Here is a 21710-nt window from a genome sequence, read left to right on the forward strand (position 1 = left end):
AATTCCCATGCACCCCCAAGATCCCTGCCGAGAGTGTAGAGCTGGTCCACAGTTCCACGACCAGGACAAAAACCACACTGCTTCTCTTGAATCTGAGGTAGGACTATCTGGCGTAGCCTCCTCTCCAGTGCACCTGAACATACCTTACCAGGAAGGCCGAGGAGTGTGATCCCACAATAATTGGAACATACCCTCCGGTCCCCCTTTGTTAAAGAGAGGAATCAGAAGCCCTGCTGCCAATGTCCATGCAATGCTGCAGAGTCTTGTCAACCAAGACAGCCCCAAGCATCCAAAGCCTTAAAAAATCTGTGTGGATCTATTCCATCCCCAGGGCCCTGCCATCGAGGATCTTCCTAACTATTAGGTCAACCTGAGCCCCAGAGATAGGAGAGGCCAACACAGGTCCCCAGGCACTGCTTCCTAATAGTGTAAGTGGGATTGAGGAGGTCTTCGAAGTATTCCTTCCACCGATCCACAACATCACAAGTCAAGATCCCCACCATACACAGTGTTGGCAGAGCACTGCTTCCCTTTCCTGAGACGGCAGATGGTAGTACAGAATCTCTTCAAAGCCGAGTGTTTTCCATGGCTTCTCCAAACTCCTCCCATGCCCGAGTTTTTGCTTCGGCGACCACCAAAGCCGCACTCTGCTTGGCCTGTCAATACCTGTCAGGTGCCTCCGGAGTCTCATGAGCCAAAAAAACAGATAGGACTCCTTCTTCAGCCTGATGGTATCCCTCACTGTTGGTGTTCACCAGCGGGTTCTGGTATTACTGCCTCGACAGGAACCAACTACCTTGCGGCCACAGCTCGGATCAGCCGCCTCGACAAGAGAGGCACGGAACATGGTCCACTTCGACCCAATGTCCCTTGCTTCCCTCGAAACATGTTCTAAGCTGTTCTGGAGGTGGGAATGAAAACCCTCTCTGACGGGAGAAGTGAAGTGAATTACATTTATATAGCGCTTTTTCTCAAGTGACTCAAAGCGCTTTACATAGTGAAACCCAATATCTAAGTTACATTTAAACCAGTGTGGGTGGCACTGGGAGCAGGTGGGTAAAGTGTCTTGCCCAAGGACACAACGGCAGTGACTAGGATGGCGGAAGCGGGGATCGAACCTGCAACCCTCAAGTTGATGGCACGGCCGCTCTACCAACCGAGCTATACCGTCCGGGAGACTCTTCCACCCATTCCTAGCAGACCCTCACAATGCGTTTGGGCCTGCCAGGTCTGACCGGCGTCCTCCTACCGTCAGTGCCAAACTCACCACCAAGTGGTGATCGTTTGAAAGTTCAGCCCCTCTCTTCACCTGAGTATCCAAGACATTATACCACAAGTCTGATGACACATCCACAAAGTCAAACATCAAACTGCAACCCAGGGTGTCTTGGTTCCAGGTGCACATATGGACATCCTTATGCTTGAACGTGGTGTTTGTAATGCACAATCTATGAAGGGGCCAAAAGTCTAGTAACAAAACAACTTTCGGATTTAGATCCGGGTGGCCATTCCTTCCAATCGCGCCTCCCCAGTTCTCACTGTGGCTACCAAAGGGAGCATTGAAGTCCCCCTGCAACTAATGTTGGCGTGTAAGCACAAACGACAGTCGGGACCCTTCCTCCCACCCGGAGACGTAGGGAGACTACCCTTTTGTCTACGGGGGCCACAAGTATTGCTACCCTTGCCCGTCACCTCTCACCAGTTGTAACGCCAAAGTAGAAGAGAGTCCAGCCCGTCGAGAAGACTAGTTCCATAGCCCTTGCCATGGGTCGAGATAAATCAGACTATATGCAGTCAGAACTTCTCTATCTCGCGCACCAGCTCTTGCTCCTTCCCACCCAGGGAAGTGACGTTCACTGTCCTTAGAGCTGGCTATTTTTGATGATATCTGACTTGTATTATTTGCCTCTGAATCTATAATACCTGCTAAATCTGCAGTAGTCAGAATTAATCATCCATCTATCCATTTAAACCGCTTTTCACTCTCGGGGTCGCGGTGGGTGTCCCAGCCTATCCCAGCTGCACTCGGGCAGAAGGCAGTCGCCACCTCACATACAATTAAAATGAGATGTTGAACAATATATTTATTATTAGGGCTGTCAAAGTTAATGTGATAATAACGCGGTAACTACACGTTTCTTTAACAGCACACATTTTTTGAATGAGCCTCATACACATGTGCCCTTTCAGACCCTCAGGCCGTTCTGTAGCGGGGGGAAATTGACTTTTGGCGTTCACTAGTTACTGATGAGCCACAAGCAAGAAAATAGCAAGATGAAATGGCCAAAGAAAAGGGTAGATTATACAAATGACATGTTCAAAGGCACGGAAAGTTGTTCTCCCGACAAAAAAAGACTATAAGAATAAGCAACACGTTATGTTACTATGTCCCGACAACCAGATTTGGAAACCGAGGACCGGGTCACAGAGGCATTCATCTTCGACTGCTACCCAGTCCACATAGCAGAGGTGTGGACTCGAGTCACATGACTTGGACTCGAGTCAGACTCGAGTCATGAATTTGATGACTTTAGACTCGACTTGACAAAATGTAAAAAGACTTGCAACTCGACTTAGACTTTAACATCAATGACTTGTGACTTCACTTGGACTTGAGCCTTTTGAATTGACATGACTTGACATGACTTGCTACTTTCCCCAAAACCCAAAGATGAAAAAGTTATTCGGGAGCGCTCCGTATTTTTCATTGTGTACTTGTCTATCAGCGTTGCGTGTGTCAGCTGGTGTGGTCTCAGTACAACAGCCAATCAAATTAGATCTACTTTGTTTTCATCACACAGCATTCATCCAATCAAATTGCAGGACAACCAACGAAGAAGACATGTCCAAACCACACGCCAGTGAACAAACAATGATACCTAAAATAATTTTGTTTGGGTATAAAAATTATGAGGTGGTCAACACAAAACGTTTTGCAGTATGCAACACATGCGGTTCGAAAATTACTGATGGAGAGGCAACAACTTCCAACTTCGTCCGGCATTTGAAGTTGCACAAAGAACGGTAAGTTTTGAATGTAAGATAACGTTTATTGGCTAAGTAACGTGACTTTTATTTGCTGTGTAGTTAAATCAGTGAGGCTGTAAACTCACTGCTAACGTTATAACGTTATTGCAAACACGGGAATCTGTTGCAGTTCACTACCTTATTCATACTTTTTGTTCAGTGATTTTTTTTAAGCAGGGTTACGTTAGTCAATATATCACACGTAACGTTAGACGGCGGTCAGCAGCACCGCGTATTTTAGCCACCTAAAAAAAGACAAAAATAGTCAAATAAAGGTCAGTTAAAATGTATACTATATTATGAATATGTGTACCGTTTTAGCTAGCTTTCTGACATACTGTTGGTTGTTTACCTCAGTGGTCCCCAACCACCGGGCCGCGGCCCGGTACTGGTCCGTGGATCGATTGGTATCGGGCCGCACAAGAAAAAAAAATTTTTTTTCTTTTTTTAATTAAATCAACATAAAAAACACAAGATACACTTACAAGTAGTGCACCAACCCAAAACAACTCTCTCCCCCTTTTGTTCTGGGCATTGAACATGAAGACTCTTCCTTCACTGTTCCGAGTGGCCATGAGAGTCTTGGCAGTGCCTGCCTCCAGTGCTCCAGTGGAGCGAGTTTTCAGCCATGGTGGCATCATACTACGCCCCCATCGTGCACAAATGACTGACAGACTCTTGGCTAATTTGGTCTTTTGCAAATGCAATGCAGCATAGGGCCCTGACATATAAAAAGTACAACTTTTTTGTTATGTTCACGTATATGTCATGTTTTTTCAATGTTAACACTTTTGTACAAATAAGTACATTTGAACTTTATTTTTCAATGTGTTTGTTCTGTAAAGGAATGAGTTAATGTTTAAAATGACTGGTTAATAGTGCTATTATAAAGTGCAATGTCAGCACAATTTTCTTTCCTGCAATTTAAAATGCACTTGTTTTAATAAATAAATACAGCGTTTGAAAAGCATACACAATCTGTGTTAATATATTAGTCTGTGGTTAAAAGGACTTGAAAGGACTCGAAACTCAAAATGCAGGACTTAGGACTTGACTTGAGACTTTCCAGTCTTGACTTTGGACTTGACTCGGGGCTTGCCTGTCTTGACTCGGGACTTGACTCGGACTTGAGGGCAAAGACTTGAGACTTACTTGTGACTTGCAAAACAATGACTTGGTCCCACCTCTGCCACATAGCACCGAGCAACGAGCGATTGACAGACGGATCGGTGCAGCGTCGGCAGTGATGCAGTCACTGTACCAGTCTGTTGAAAAATTAGGGGAAACTGTGTAAAAATAGGCGGTGGACATGCAGCACGGTCAACATTCCCTCCCAAGCCCAAAACAGTGGAAAAAAGGTGAAAAATGTCAAAATTCCCCCGCCCCCCCGGTCACTTATGTTAAAAAAAGATGTAACAAACCATTGGGATGAGTTAAAAAAATAATCTGCATTCCACCTCCCAGCGAAGAGTTCACTGGGAGGTTTTAAAATTCATCGGCATCCTTATCTTAAATAAGGATAATTCATGTCGACGGTCGCCATGACGATGATGCCATCGCATTCTCGTGCGGTGTGTAAAATCAATAGGAGTGTTGTTTTATCGCCGCAGACGGCCCCGCGCTCTGCTGACAAAACAAAACAATGTTTTGCCCTTAAATTATGCAGCAGCCGTGAGCCGTCAGCGCGGCCACGGGTGCAGCAGGGTCGTTATTTATCAGACGGGCGAGCAGGGGTGAGGACAGCACGGTTATCTCTGCCACGCCAAAAAACTTTGCCGCCGTTGGTTTTTTTTAATCTTTTTTTTAAGCGGCAGTCTAATCCACTGTCGACAGGGCGGTGTCGTCAATCTGGAGCACGATGTTATCCCCTGGCCTCATTTACAAGACAATACGTTATTCGAACACACCTTTTTGACCTCGAGGCCCAACTTTGGCTCTACAGGGCGGCTCGGGTCCCACTCAAACATTAACAGTAAGCTTACTCTTGGTTTTAAAATAATTCAATAATTATATCCAATCTACTTACAGATTTGAATCCGCATGTGTTCATCACAAAGATGATTATTTATTTAATACAAATCAGTGTTATTCAACTGGAGGCCCGCGGGCCACATCCGACCCGCCAAAGCTTCTCGTTTGATTTTAAAAAATAGATATTTAATTTTTTTTTAAATTTGTTCTGTCCAGACACTCAGAAAAATCGCACTGTATACTGGCACTCAATGTTATTAAAAAAAGTATTGATTTTGAATCGAGAATTATTTATTATTATTATTATTAATTATTATTATTATTAATTATTATATTTCACAGCCCTACTAACCAAATAAACTGCATAAGAAAGGGCTCAAAAAACTGACAAAAAAACATTCAATTAGGTTGTGTTGAAATAAATAAACTAAATTAGTTATTAATATGTTTTTTTGCTAACTAAACTGTCAATAAAATTAAAGTTCAAATGAAAATACAGCTGCATCTCTTTAGTCATCATCTGTGCCCTTAAGAACTTTTAAACTCCAGACTTCTTCTGTTCGTTAGAGATTGTCACTACTGCCACGAGTGGTGTAAAAGTGTATTACAACTGGGACCACAGCTGAAAAAACTATCATTTTTAGCGGACCAACAATGTGGAGAATACATATATTTTTGATATACTTTGATGCTTAAGTATAACGTTGTATTGTGTGATCATGCTATTGGTACTTTTCCGCTCTGGAGATGTTTCTGCGGCCGGTATACTTCCGTTGCCTTATTATCTGTTGTTGATTTCCATATATGGTCCTCGAGCGTCCAGTGTCTTCCATCCATCCATCCATCCATCCATCTTCTTCCGCTTATCCGAGGTCGGGTCGCGGGGGCAGCAGCCTAAGCAGGGAAGCCCAGACTTCCCTCTCCCCAGCCACTTCGTCCAGCTCCTCCCGGGGGATCCCGAGGCGTTCCCAGGCCAGCCGGGAGACATAGTCTTCCCAACGTGTCCTGGGTCTTCCCCGTGGCCTCCTACCGGTCGGACATGCCCTAAACACCTTCCTAGGGAGGCGCTCGGGTGGCATCCTGACCAGATGCCCGAACCACCTCATCTGGCTCCTCTCGATGTGGAGGAGCAGCGGCTTTACTTTGAGCTCCCCCCGGATGACAGAGCTTCTCACCCTCTCTAAGGGAGAGACCCGCCACCCGGCGGAGGAAACTCATTTCGGCCGCTTGTACCCGTGATCTTGTCCTTTCGGTCATAACCCAAAGCTCATGACCATAGGTGAGGATGGGAACGTAGATCGACCGGTAAATTGAGAGCTTTGCCTTCCGGCTCAGCTCCTTCTTCACCACAACGGATCGGTACAGCGTCCGCATTACTGAAGACGCCGCACCGATCCGCCTGTCGATCTCACGATCCACTCTTCCCTCACTCGTGAACAAGACTCCGAGGTACTTGAACTCCTCCACTTGGGGCAAGATCTCCTCCCCAACCCGGAGATGGCACTCCACCCTTTTCCGGGCGAGAACCATGGACTCGGACTTGGAGGTGCTGATTCTCATCCCAGTCGCTTCACACTCAGCTGCGAACCGATCCAGTGAGAGCTGAAGATCCTGGCCAGATGAAGCCATCAGGACCAAATCATCTGCAAAAAGCAGAGACCTAATCCTGCAGCCACCAAACCGGATCCCCTCAACGCCTTGACTGCGCCTAGAAATTCTGTCCATAAAAGTTATGAACAGAAAGTTGTGTCTTGCACAAACATGATGAATCACTCCTCAAAAGGGAGGTTTGATTCAGTTCTGTTCCGTGAAGGACACGGTCCCTCTTCTTATCAGCAGGTGCATCCCTCTCTGTTAACTCCTTTGGTCTTACTTTTAGATCTTTATTGACGATGCTATGGTTGAGTTGTAAGGGCTAGTCTCCTAAAGCTTTAGTAAAACTTGGCCAAGTACTATTCTGTCTCGGTGGTCCTTTTCGCTCAACATATATGTCATCCAAAAGAGCGTGGGAGTGACCAGTGTGTTTTATTGCCTGAGAGGAAGACTGGTCGCGCGCAACACTGTCGAATCGTCCTATCTTGTCGATTGCATTGTACCATATGTCCCGGCAAGAAATCTGCGTTCAAAGAACTCCGGCTTATTAGTGATTCCCAGAGCCCAAAAAAAGTCTGCGGGCTATAGAGCGTTTTCTATTCGGGCTCCAGTACTATGGAATGCCCTCCCGGTAACAATTAGAGATGCTACCTCAGTAGAAGCATTTAAGTCCCATCTTAAAACTCATTTGTATACTCTAGCCTTTAAATAGCCCCCCTGTTAGACCAGTTGATCTGCCGTTTCTTTTCTTTTCTCCTCTGCTCCCCTTTTCCTTGAGGGGCGGGGGTGCACAGGTCCGGTGGCCATGGATGAAGTGCTGGCTGTCCAGAGTCGGGACCCGGGGTGGACCGCTCGCCTGTGCATCGGCTGGGAACATCTCTGCGCTGCTGACCCGTCTCCGCTCGGGATGGTGTCCTGCTGGCCCCACTATGGACTGGACTCTTACTATTATGTTGGATCCACTATGGACTGGACTCTCACAATATTACGTCAGACCCACTCGACATCCATTGCTTTCGGTCTCCCCTAGAGGGGGGGGGTTACCCACATATGCGGTCCTCTCCAAGGTTTCTCATAGTCATTCACATCGACGTCCCACTGGGGTGAGTTTTTCCTTGCCCGTATGTGGGCTTTGTACCGAGGATGTCGTTGTGGCTTGTGCAGCCCTTTGAGACACTTGTGATTTAGGGCTATATAAATAAAGATTGATTGATTGAGATTGAATCACACTGACTGGCCTCCGTTACATTCACCTCCCTAAACCTCACTCTTATCGGGGTCACGGCACCATTTTTAAACCTGCGTTGTCCGCATAAGAGGCGAGCGTGCTAACCACAGAGCTAGCAGCTAAACTTTGCTTTTGTGCCCTCAAGTGACATTGATTGTATTTTTTTTTTACCAATCTAAATGCTCCAAAGTGCTTCGAATCTGATCTTTTCAAATCCTATTTGGAGGCACATTAGGAGGCAGTCCGAATCCGATTGGAATCAGATCTTTTCAAATGTGACTTCACCCGAATGCAAATAGATACTTCATCACAACATCCGGTTTCGGTGAGCAAAGTCTATTTTCAGCGGGAGGATTTTTGTTGCATCACTAGTCAATAGTGCACAAATAATAGGCTATATGTAATTTATGAATATATATTTGGATTCCGAAGAAATTGAGATTGTTGGAAGATCGGAATTGATGAATTTGCTTACATGTTACGTACATTGTATACGTTGTTTACTTAACCCTTGTGTTGTCCTCATTTCCTGTATACACCCCGTGTCCTCCGGGTCAAAATGACCCGTCTTCACTAAACTCCTAATATAAGCAGCTTAATTGAATTTAAACACCAAATTTCATCTTGCTTGAAGAAACAACTTGTCATTCACCACAAAATGTGTGAATAACTGAGTTTTCCCTCTTCACTTCATTTCTATAGCTTAAGAAAAGCAAAGAATTTTGCGTTTTGAATGCATTTTTATTCATCCCAATGACTCAGTTTCTTTCTTTTCTTTCTCCAGTGAACAATTGAAGACAATGTACAATACAAAAATATGAAAAATAACATAACCCATTCAACTAATTAATCAATCAATCAATCAATCAATCTTTATTTATATAGCCCTAAATCACAAGTGTCTCAAAGGGCTGCACAAGCCACAACGACATCCTCGGTACAAAGCCCACATACGGGCAAGGAAAAACTCACCACAGTGGGACGTCGATGTGAATGACTATGAGAAACCTTGGAGAGGACCGCATATGTGGGTAACCCCCCCCCCCCTCTAGGGGAGACCGAAAGCAATGGATGTCGAGTGGGTCTGACATAATATTGTGAGAGTCCAGTCCATAGTGGATCCAACATAATAGTAAGAGTCCAGTCCATAGTGGGGCCAGCAGGACACCATCCCGAGCGGAGACGGGTCAGCAGCGCAGAGATGTTCCCAGCCGATGCACAGGCGAGCGGTCCACCCCGGGTCCCGACTCTGGACAGCCAGCACTTCATCCATGGCCACTGGACCTGTGCCCCCCCCCCCCCTCAAGGAAAAGGGGAGCAGAGGAGAAAAGAAAAGAAACGGCAGATCAACTGGTCTAACAGGGGGGCTATTTAAAGGCTAGAGTATACAAATGAGTTTTAAGATGGGACTTAAATGCTTCTACTGAGGTAGCATCTCTAATTGTTACCGGGAAGGCATTCCATAGTACTGGAGCCCGAATAGAAAACGCTCTATAGCCCGCAGACTTTTTTTGGGCTCTGGGAATCACTAATAAGCCGGATTTCTTTGAACGCAGATTTCTTGCCGGGACATATGGTACAATTAACTAATTAACTAACCCTAATTGGCACATGCAGGGCAGTATGCAAGTGCGCAGCCTTTGCAGATATATTTCTTACACCTGCAGCACACAGTATGTGTTTTACAGTCCTTCTTTTGAGGGCAGAACTGACATCTCCTCCTCTTACTTGCCCTAGCTGGGGAAGTGGCTGCGGTAGCTGGATCCTCAGGTTGATCAGGAGCTCCTGCACTCTGAATAGCTTTCACAACTGCTGCTGAGGCTTCTGTGCGGGGGACATGCTTCCTTCTTCCAATGAGTGGAATTACAAGTGCCTTTCCCAGCTGCTCCAGGAACACCCTCCTCTTGTTCTGCTTACGAGACATCCAGGTCGGGTTGATTTCTCTCCAAATCACAAAGGCATTGTAGGTGGAAACATCAATGATGTTGTGGAAGATGATCAGGGGACAGCGGGCAGTCATCCTTCTGCAGCTGTATGTTCCAATCACCTTGTCTAGGTTGTCCACACCTCCCTTGTTGCGGTTGTAGTCTAGGATGATGACTGGCTTCCTGTCCTCACGATCGCTAACGTCACCATCTGTGTGCAGTATGCTCAGAAGAACTACTTTGTCCCAGACCTCTCTTATGGCTGCAAGTTTGGACAGACAAACTTGCAGCCATAAGAGAGGTCTTGCTGGTTTTGACTCACGGTCATCAAATCGTATCAGTCTTGAGGAGGTGTGAAAGAGTTTGAGTGGCATTGTGGCTCGAAAAATTGGCCTTCCACTCTCTGCATCCCATAGATTAGTTGCAGCCTCACCCCGGCTAAGATTCAGGGTTTTCTTCTTCTTCTGAAGATGAGTCATCATGCTCTGGGTTGTATTACTCCCCATCTTCTTCTTCTGATACATCCTGCACTTCCTCTTCTGAATCATGCAGAGTTGTCTTGCTGGACATCTGAAAAAATCAGCTCTCGGGCCTCTTCAGCGGTATAACGCACACTCATGGCTTCAGCACAGACAGAATTCGGGGCCCTGTGATCTGTAGCACCTTTATAACATACTTGCCAACCCTCCCGGATTTTCCGGGAGACTTCCGAAATTCAGCGCCTCTCCCGAAAACCTCCCGAGACAAATTTTCTCCCGAAAATCTCCCGAAATTCAGGCGGACCTGAGTGACGTGTCGACAGCCTGTTTTCACGTCCGCTTTCCCACAATATAATCAGCATGCCTGCCCAATCACGTTATAACTGTAGAATGATCGAGGGCGAGTTCTTGGTTTCTTATGCGGTTTTATTGTTAGGCAGTTTCATTAACGTCCTCCCAGCGCGGCAACAACACACAACAACAGCAGTCACGTTTTTGTCTACCGTAAAGCAGTTTGCCTGCCGTAAACAGCAATGTTGTGATACTCTTAAACAGGACAATACTGCCATCTACTGTACATGCATATGTGACATAAACATCTAGGGCTTTTAGAGAGTGCAGTGCACAACTGCTCACACAACAAGGAGACGAAGCATCATCAGAGAGGGTGTTCAGCATGGTTAGAAAAATAGTGACAGAGAATAGAACAAGGATGGACAATTCAACCCTTAACTCAACAATGAGTAGATGAGTGTTATGTGTGTGTATATGTGTAAATAAATGAACACTGAAATTCAAGTATTTCTCTTATTTATATATATATATATATATATATATATATATATATATATATATATATATATATATATATATATATATATATATATATATATATATAGCTAGAATTCACTGAAAGTCAAGTATTTCTTATATATATATATATATATATATATATATATATATATATAAAAAAAATATATATATATATATATATATATATATATATATATATATATATATATATATATATATATATATATATATATATGAAATACTTGACTTGGTGATTTCTAGCTGTAAATATACTCCTCCCCTCTTAACCACGCCCCCCACACCCCCACCTCCCGAAATCGGAGGTCTCAAGGTTGGCAAGTATGCTTTATAATCTCTGGAAATCTGCTACTGATGGACTATAACAATTAAAACATTGTAACATTCTGTGATGTATAAATAACTCTGTGACTTTGATTTTAACACTTTGTGACTCACCGGTCATTTTGACCCGAAGACCACCATGTACATTTTTTTTGTACAGCTTACATGGAAATGTGAATGAAAGCAACATTTCACTTTTTCTACTGTTGGTGCCAAACTAGGAAAAGTCATAAAATTTCAAGTTAAAAAACTATCGTTTAGGAGATTTTTTTTGGTTTTTAACACCCGAGGACAACAGGAGGGTTAAGTGCGTTAAAAAATTAAGCTAAAGTCTGTCTAATTAACAACCATAAAAAGATTAGAACCCTCCGAAATATATAACACTATACATATATCAATTCATACATGATTTACTTTTATTTATTTTTACATATGAAAACACTAATTTTAGATGTGGCGACTTCTATTTTATTTTGTCGTAGTAGTAGCGACTTCCTTGTTCATTTACGGAATCCGGTCAACTACCTTTGTTTTCACATCGGGGACCCAATGGGGCCCCATTGTAAACTAGAGTCTGATAAAGATCACAGTGCAAACAGTCTGTTATGATTTGTCACACCATGTTAGAGTCTGCGTATTATTCTCTTTAGTTTAGTGGCCAGTTATGTTTTTCAATCTCCCTTTGTTTCTTGTTTCTAGGTGGCTAATTAGTCGCACCTACTTTCGGTTTATCGATTAGCGTCCTCACCTGTTTCTGCCCCTGATCACTCCCCTTTATATTTTGGTGTTTTTCCTGTCTTAGTTGCTGGTCCATTGTTTGTTGGTTTTGTTGTTTGTTTCTTGCTACTTCTGTTTTTACTTTGTTAATCTTCATGTTACGCTAAGCTAGCACCAGTTTCTGTTATTATGTTGCCTTGTGTATTGAAGTAAATAAATCTTCTTACCTGCACGCTGCCTGAGGTCCTCTGCAGCTTTGGGATCGCAAATACTTTGCAACATGCCAGCATAAGACACGGTCAGCTGGAAAAAAATCAGATTTCGCCAAAAGATCTGACTTGGGCCACTTTGGCCTGTCGTAGTCATGAAGTCGCCAGGGACTGGCCTACGTTACATATTTGTCTCGTTGCTCTCTTGAACTCAACCAAGGCGCTAACATCAGGTCAAAATTGACAAGCTCTGTATTATGAGATGGTTGCTTGGCGTTGATTTAATTTGTAACGCCAGGCACTCAGCGTGCTAACAAACTAAATTGCGCATTCCCTCGTTAGTACATTAGTGTTCTTTAACCTGACTGCTTGCCCTCTTGTTTCCGAGGAGAAACAAGGTTCAAGTCCCTGCACCTGCTCACCTGGATGACAGTAATGAGTAATGTGGAGAATGTATATATTTTTATTTACCGTATTTTCCGCACCATTAGCCGCACCTAAAAACCACAAATTTACTCAAAAGCTGACAGTGCGGCTTTTAACCCGGTGCGCTTTATATATGGATAAATATTAAGATTCATTTTCATAAAGTTTCGGTCTCGTAACTACGGTAAACAGCCGCCATCTTTTTTCCCGGTAGAACAGGAAGCGCTTCTTCTTCTACGCAAGCAACCGCCAAGGTAAGCACCCGCCCCCATAGAACAGGAAGCGCTTCTTCTTCTACTGTAAGCAACCACCCGCCCGCGTAGAAGAAGAAAAAGCGCGCGGATATTACCGTACGTTTCATTTCCTGTTTACATCTGTAAAGACCACAAAATGGCTCCTACTAAGCGACAAGGATCCCGTTCATGAAAAGACGCAATCTCTCCATCCTCACACGGATTACTATTTCACAGCAACTGATATTCCTGTGAACCGCACTGTGGATACAACGGGAGCACGTACGGTGAATATTCGCACCACAGGGAATGAGAAGTCGTCCTTCACTGTGGTTCTAGCTTGCCATGCTAATGGCCTGAAACTTCCACCCATGGTGATATTCAAAAGGAAGACCTTGCCAAAAGAGACCTTTCCAGCCGGCGTCATCATAAAAGCTAACTCGAAGGGATGGATGGATGAAGAAAAGATGAGCGAGTGGTTAAGGGAAGTTTACGCGAAGAGGCCGGGTGGCTTTTTTCACACAGCTCCGTCCATGTTGATATACGACTCTATGCTCGCCCACATCACAGATGGTGTCAAAAAACAAGTGAAGCACACAAATACAACACTCGCCGTCATTCCGGGTGGATTAACCAAAGAACTCCAACCGCTGGATATTGGTGTCAACAGGGCATTCAAATCACGACTGCGAACGGCGTGGGAACAATGGATGACCGAAGGCGAACACACCTTCACTAAGACAGGCAGACAGCGCCGGACGACATACGCCAACATTTGCCAGTGGATCGTAAATGCCTGGGCAGATATTTCGGTCACAACTGTGGTCCGAGCTTTCCGGAAGGCAGGATTCACAGAACTGCTGAACAGTGACACTGACTCCGACGACTTCGACGAGACGGAACCGGCCATTTTGGATCCCACATTTGCCCAACTTTTCAATTCGGACACCGAAGACGAAGAATTCGAAGGATTTACGAATGAAGAATAACTTCAGAAGGTGAGCGCTATGTTTATTTTGTGTGTTGTGACATTAACGTTCGAGCAACATTATGTTGCTATTGCTCTGCACTATTTTGAATTTTACTATGTTTGTGATTGCACATTTGCGTACATTTTGGGACAGAGTTGTTAGAACGCTGGTTTTTAATATATTATTAAAGTTTGACTGACCTATCTGACTGTTTTTTTGACATTCCCTTTAGCGCAGCGTAGGCGCGGCTTATAGTCCGGGGCGGCTTATAGGTGGACAAAGTTTTGAAATATGCCATTCATTGAAGGTGCGGCTAATAATCCGGTGCGCCTTATAGTGCGGAAAATACGGTATACTTTGATGCTTTAGTATAACATTGTATTGTGTGATCATGCTACTGGTACTTTTCCACTCTGGAGATGTTCGTGAGGCTGGTATACTTCTGTTGCCTTATTATCTGTTGTTGATTTCCATATTTGGTCCTCGGGCACACAAACATGATTAATCACTCCTCAAAAGGGAGGATTGAGCCAGTTCCGTTCTCTGAAGCACATGGTCCCTCTTCTTATCAGCAGGTGCATCCCTATAAGAGTTACCGTATTTTCCGCACTATAAGGCGCACCTAAAAACCACAAATTTACTCAAAAGCTGACAGTGCGGCTTTTAACCCGGTGCGCTTTATATATGGATAAATATTAAGATTCATTTTCATAAAGTTTCGGTCTCGTAACTACGGTAAACAGCCGCCATCTTTTTTCCCGGTAGAACAGGAAGCGCTTCTTCTTCTACGCAAGCAACCGCCAAGGTAAGCACCCGCCCCCATAGAACAGGAAGCGCTTCTTCTTCTACTGTAAGCAACCACCCGCCCGCGTAGAAGAAGAAAAAGCGCGCGGATATTACCGTACGTTTCATTTCCTGTTTACATCTGTAAAGACCACAAAATGGCTCCTACTAAGCGACAAGGATCCCGTTCATGAAAAGACGCAATCTCTCCATCCTCACACGGATTACTATTTCACAGCAACTGATATTCCTGTGAACCGCACTGTGGATACAACGGGAGCACGTACGGTGAATATTCGCACCACAGGGAATGAGAAGTCGTCCTTCACTGTGGTTCTAGCTTGCCATGCTAATGGCCTGAAACTTCCACCCATGGTGATATTCAAAAGGAAGACCTTGCCAAAAGAGACCTTTCCAGCCGGCGTCATCATAAAAGCTAACTCGAAGGGATGGATGGATGAAGAAAAGATGAGCGAGTGGTTAAGGGAAGTTTACGCGAAGAGGCCGGGTGGCTTTTTTCACACAGCTCCGTCCATGTTGATATACGACTCTATGCGCGCCCACATCACAGATGGTGTCAAAAAACAAGTGAAGCACACAAATACAACACTCGCCGTCATTCCGGGTGGATTAACCAAAGAACTCCAACCGCTGGATATTGGTGTCAACAGGGCATTCAAATCACGACTGCGAAAGGCGTGGGAACAATGGATGACCGAAGGCGAACACACCTTCACTAAGACAGGCAGACCGCGCCGGACGACATACGCCAACATTTGCCAGTGGATCGTAAATGCCTGGGCAGATATTTCGGTCACAACTGTGGTCCGAGCTTTCCGGAAGGCAGGATTCACAGAACTGCTGAACAGTGACACTGACTCCGATGACTTCGACGAGACGGAACCGGCCATTTTGGATCCCACATTTGCCCAACTTTTCAATTCGGACACCGAAGACGAAGAATTCGAAGGATTTACGAATGAAGAATAACTTCAGAAGGTGAGCGCTATGTTTATTTTGTGTGTTGTGACATTAACGTTCGAGCAACATTATGTTGCTATTGCTCTGCACTATTTTGAATTTTACTATGTTTGTGATTGCACATTTGCGTACATTTTGGGACAGAGTTGTTAGAACGCTGGTTTTTAATATATTATTAAAGTTTGACTGACCTATCTGACTGTTTTTTTGACATTCCCTTTAGCGCAGCGTAGGCGCGGCTTATAGTCCGGGGCGGCTTATAGGTGGACAAAGTTTTGAAATATGCCATTCATTGAAGGTGCGGCTAATAATCCGGTGCGCCTTATAGTGCGGAAAATACGGTATACTTTGATGCTTTAGTATAACATTGTATTGTGTGATCATGCTACTGGTACTTTTCCACTCTGGAGATGTTCGTGAGGCTGGTATACTTCTGTTGCCTTATTATCTGTTGTTGATTTCCATATTTGGTCCTCGGGCACACAAACATGATTAATCACTCCTCAAAAGGGAGGATTGAGCCAGTTCCGTTCTCTGAAGCACATGGTCCCTCTACTTATCAGCAGGTGCATCCCTATAAGAGTTAACTACTTTTGTCTTACTTTTAGACCTCTTCTTGCTGATGTTATTATTGCCTTGTAAGGGCTGGTCTCCTAAAGCTTTAGTAAAACTTGGTCAAGTACTATTCTGTCTCGGGGGTCCTTTTTACTAAACATATATGTCATCCAAAACAACTTGGGAGTTACCATTGTGTTTACTTCCCTGAGAGGAAGACTGGTCGCGCGCAACAATCGTCACTCTAATTTATACAAGGGCGTCCCTCTTTAATTAAGTACACCTGATGGCGTGACGATTACCAAATCAAAAGCGTCACGCCGCTGCCTTTAAAGCTGTATTTCCCCTGACGTGTCCACTATTCGTTCGCTGCTCAGCGGTGTAAAACCAAAAGCCGAGACGCCGTCATTTACCTTCTCGCTGTTGCTAATTCGACTAATGACACCTTTTTATCCCACCCGGGTGGTCCTGGAGAGGCCCCGAGGGGGCGGCAGCGGGGGAGTTAGCTTACGCCGCGTCGCCATTGCAGGTTGTGTTGTTAGCTGCTGGCGACTTAATGCACAAGCTGCTGCATCCAACACTTCCCCGGGGACGCTTTGAATTCCAGTCAATATTTATGGGGATTGCTGCGGTGGGCTCTTCTCTAATTTGGCGAGAGTGGAGGAGACCCTGGGGGTGCGAAGGGTAGGGGGCGGGGGGTGTTCAGGAGTGTGTGTGTGTGTGTGTGTGGGAGGTGACAGTGAGTGGCAGAGTGTGTGTGTGTTACTTGTCATTGTGCGTATTGACGTGACCTTTCTAATGGTGATGTAGAAATTATGGAACTTGGCCTCCGAATCACAAGTCCTTAACGTGCAGAGCATTGCGAGCCTCTGCTCAGGAGAACCTAGTACAATTTTTTACTGATAGTCTTGCATGCGATCAGTTTTTCTCCTCTTCCTCAGGGAATAAAACACACTGATCCCACCAAAGTTCTTTGGATGACAAATATGTTGAGTAAAAAGGACCACCGAGACAAAATAGTACTTGGCCAAGTTTTACTAAAGCTTTAGGAGACCAGGCCTTGCAAGGTAACCATAGCATCAACAAGAGAGGTCTAAATCCAAGTAAAAAGAGTCAACTTGGGTAGAGCAAAAACAGCCCCTCACCGCCCAGAAAGAAATGCACCTGCTACTTCAAAACCGATAAGGAGCCGGCCAAAACAGCTCTGTGAGCCGGCAAACAGGAGCCATTGAGACAAAACAAATAGTTTACTAGCGGATATAAGATAAAAGCCCAAAGAGTTTAGTTTCAAAATATAACCTTAGAAAACAATTCTAATTTAAAACATTTGTATGCACGTACAACACTTAAGACCTTTAACGTATCAGTATGCGTAATTAAATTATGACGTGGATTAAGCAAATAAATCAAGCAACATACTGATATGATCCACTTTAAGAAACTGTTCAGAAAAATCTCGATAAACATTTTGAACCTGATTGAAAAACCAGATAATCGTCTTCATCTCATTATTATAACTATTTATTCGTGAGAACTGCATTTATTTATTTAGTTTGTTACAAATTGAGCATAAGAAGTTAACAAACAATTGTTTTAGAAATTGCTATGAAGCGGATAAGGGGTAGGATCAAATAATCTCCGCTTCTTCCTACTCCTTTTCGGACATGTTGTAATGAGAGACTGTGACTATGCGACAGAGGTGTGGACTCGAGTCACATGACTTGGACTCGAGTCAGACTCGAGTCATGAATTTGATGACTTTAGACTCGACTTGACAAAATGTAAAAAGACTTGCAACTCGACTTAGACTTTAACATCAATGACGAATTACGAGGTGGTCAACACAAAACGGTTTGCAGTATGCAACACATGCGGTTCGAAAATTACTGATGGAGAGGCAACAACTTCCAACTTCGTCCGGCATTTGAAGTTGCACAAAGAACGGTAAGTTTTGAATGAAAGATAACGTTTATTGGCTGAGTAACGTGACTTTTATTTGCTGTGTAGTTAAATCAGTGAGGCTGTAAACTCACTGCTAACGTTATAACGTTATTGCAAACACGGGAATCTGTTGCAGTTCACTACCTTATTCATACTTTTTGTTCAGTGATTTTTTTTAAGCGGGGTTACGTTAGTCAATATATCACACGTAACGTTAGACGGCGGTCAGCAGCACCGCGTATTTTAGCCACCTAAAAAAAGACAAAAATAGTAAAATAAAGGTCAGTTAAAATGTATACTATATTATGAATATGAGTACCGTTTTAGCTAGCTTTCTGACATACTGTTGGTTGTTTACCTCAGTGGTCCCCAACCACCGGGCCGCGGCCCGGTACTGGTCCGTGGATCGATTGGTATCGGGCCGCACAAGAATTTTTTTTTATTTTATTTTTTTAATTAAATCAACATAAAAAACACAAGATACACTTACAAGTAGTGCACCAACCCAAAACAACTCTCTCCCCCCTTTTGTTCTGGGCATTGAAGATGAAGACTCTTCCTTCACTGTTCCGAGTGGCCATGAGAGTCTAGGCAGTGCCTGCCTCCAGTGCTCCAGTGGAGCGAGTTTTCAGCCATGGTGGCATCATACTACGCCCCCATCGTGCACAAATGACTGACAGACTCTTGGCTAATTTGGTCTTTTGCAAATGCAATGCAGCATAGGGCCCTAACATATAAAAAGTACAACTTTTTTGTTATGTTCACGTATATGTCATGTTTTTTCAATGTTAACACTTTTGTACAAATAAGTACATTTGCACTTTATTTTTCAATGTGTTTGTTCTGTAAAGGAATGAGTTAATGTTTAAAATGACTGGTTAATAGTGCTATTATAAAGTGCAATGTCAGCACAATTTTCTTTCCTGCAATTTAAAATGCACTTGTTTTAATAAATAAATACAGCGTTTGAAAAGCATACACAATCTGTGTTAATATATTAGTCTGTGGTTAAAAGGACTTGAAAGGACTCGAAACTCAAAATGCAGGACTTAGGACTTGACTTGAGACTTTCCAGTCTTGACTTTGGACTTGACTCGGGGCTTGCCTGTCTTGACTCGGGACTTGACTCGGACTTGAGGGCAAAGACTTGAGACTTACTTGTGACTTGCAAAACAATGACTTGGTCCCACCTCTGCTATGCGATGTACCATATTGTAACTGTGCGCCTGTTAGAAATAAATTGAAACCATAACCCTTTGCCACCCGGCGATGAGGTGGCGACTTGTCCAGGGTGTACCCACCACCCTGCCCCAATAAAAGGCGTTTGTTCCGACTTTGTATCCTGGGGTCCAGACTGACACCAGAACGTAGCATACAAAACTTGCCACTTCTGTGGCATTGTGCTTTGTGATAAAACTTCACATTTCAGAGTGGCCTTTTATTGTGGGCGGCCTAAGGCACACCTGTGCAATATCTATAAAAATGGGACCCATTACCTCCCTGCTTGGCACTCAGCATCAAGGGTTGGAATTGGGGGTTAAATCACCAAAATGATTCCCGAGCGTGGCCACTGCTGCTGCTCACTGCTCCCCTCACCTTCCAGGGGGTGGAACAAGGGGATGGGTCAAATGCAGAGGGTAATTTCACCACACCGAGTGTGTGTGTGACTATCAGTGGTACATAACTTTAACTTTAATCATATGGAACGGTTCTTTTCTTATCGAACAACCGCTAGAACCGGTTTCGAACATCATCCCTACACCTGGGGATAGGTTGATTTGCAACATAAAAAATTGGCCCTAGTGTGTGAATGTGAGTGTGAATGTTGTCTGTCTATCTGTGTTGGCCCTGCGGTGAGGTGGCGACTTGTCCAGGGTGTACTTCGCCTTCCGCCCTAATGCAGCTGAGATAGGCTCCAGCACCCCCGCGACCCCGAGCGGGACAAACGGTAGGAAATGGATGGATGGATGGATGCTGTTTAATCAGCATCTTGATATGCCACACCTGTGGGTTATCAGGTTTTTTTTTTTTTTCATCGAATCTAATTTCACTTTACTTTCTTCAACCTTGTTTGATTAAATTTGATCCTATTTGAATATTGAATATTTATTCAATGTAATTAAAGTATCTATTCAAGTGTATTGAATATGTCAGTTTATGAATATGTGTAAAGGCTCGCAGCAGCGTTTTGAGTTTGGAGAAGCCACCTGGTGAAGTGGAGGCTTACATAAGCGCGACTGCAGAGGACATCATGCATGCCGGTGGGCCTCATTACCGCCATGGAGGCGGGCACATTTGCTTCCAGTGCATAAAAGACATGAAGCTGCAAGGTGGATAAGTTTGACTCTTAAACACAGTCTGTGTGGGCTTTTGGACTAAAGCTAAAAAAAAGTAGATTTTTTTGCCATAAGTACAAGAGTCCTGCTTGAACCTACTGTATCACAATTGAGGCTAAACTTATAGTAGACTATTTCTTTGTGTTTGGAGAGTTGACATCTGTCTTTTCCTCAGGGTTCGGTTCTTGGCCCTGCACTCTTTAGTATTTACATGTTGCCGCTAGGCGACATCATACGCAAATACGGTGTTAGCTTTCATTGTTATGCTGATGACACCCAACTCTACATGCCCCTAAAGCTGACCAACACGCCGGATTGTAGTCAGCTGGAGGCGTGTCTTAATGAAATTAAACAATGGATGTCCGCTAACTTCTTGCAACTCAACGCCAAGAAAACGGAAATGCTGATTATCGGTCCTGCTAAACACCGACATTTATTTAATAATACCACCTTAACATTTGACAACCAAACAATTACACAAGGCGAATCAGTAAAGAATCTGGGTATTATCTTCGACCCAACTCTCTCGTTTGAATCACACATTAAGAGTGTTACTAAAACGGCCTTCTTTCATCTCCGTAATATCGCTAAAATTCGTTCTATTTTATCCACTAGCGACGCTGAGATCATTATTCATGCGTTCGTTACGTCTCGTCTCGACTACTGTAACGTATTATTTTCGGGGCTCCCTATGTCTAGCATTAAAAAATTACAGTTGGTACAAAATGCGGCTGCTAGACTTTTGACAAGAACAAGAAAGTTTGATCATATTACGCCTATACTGGCTCACCTGCACTGGCTTCCTGTGCACTTAAGATGTGACTTTAAGGTTTTACTACTTACGTATAAAATACTACACGGTCTAGCTCCGTCCTATCTTGTCGATTGCATTGTACCATATGTCCCGGCAAGAAATCTGTGTTCAAAGAACTCCGGCTTATTAGTGATTCCCAGAGCCCAAAAAAAGTCTGCGGGCTATAGAGCGTTTTCTATTCGGGCTCCAGTACTATGGAATGCCCTCCCGGTAACAATTAGAGATGCTACCTCAGTAGAAGCATTTAAGTCCCATCTTAAAACTCATTTGTATACTCTAGCCTTTAAATAGCCCCCCTGTTAGACCAGTTGATCTGCCGTTTCTTTTCTTTTCTCCTCTGCTCCCCTTTTCCTTGAGGGGGGGGGG

Source organism: Nerophis lumbriciformis, linkage group LG29 (assembly GCF_033978685.3).
Source record: "Nerophis lumbriciformis linkage group LG29, RoL_Nlum_v2.1, whole genome shotgun sequence".
Lineage (NCBI taxonomy): Eukaryota > Metazoa > Chordata > Actinopteri > Syngnathiformes > Syngnathidae > Nerophis > Nerophis lumbriciformis.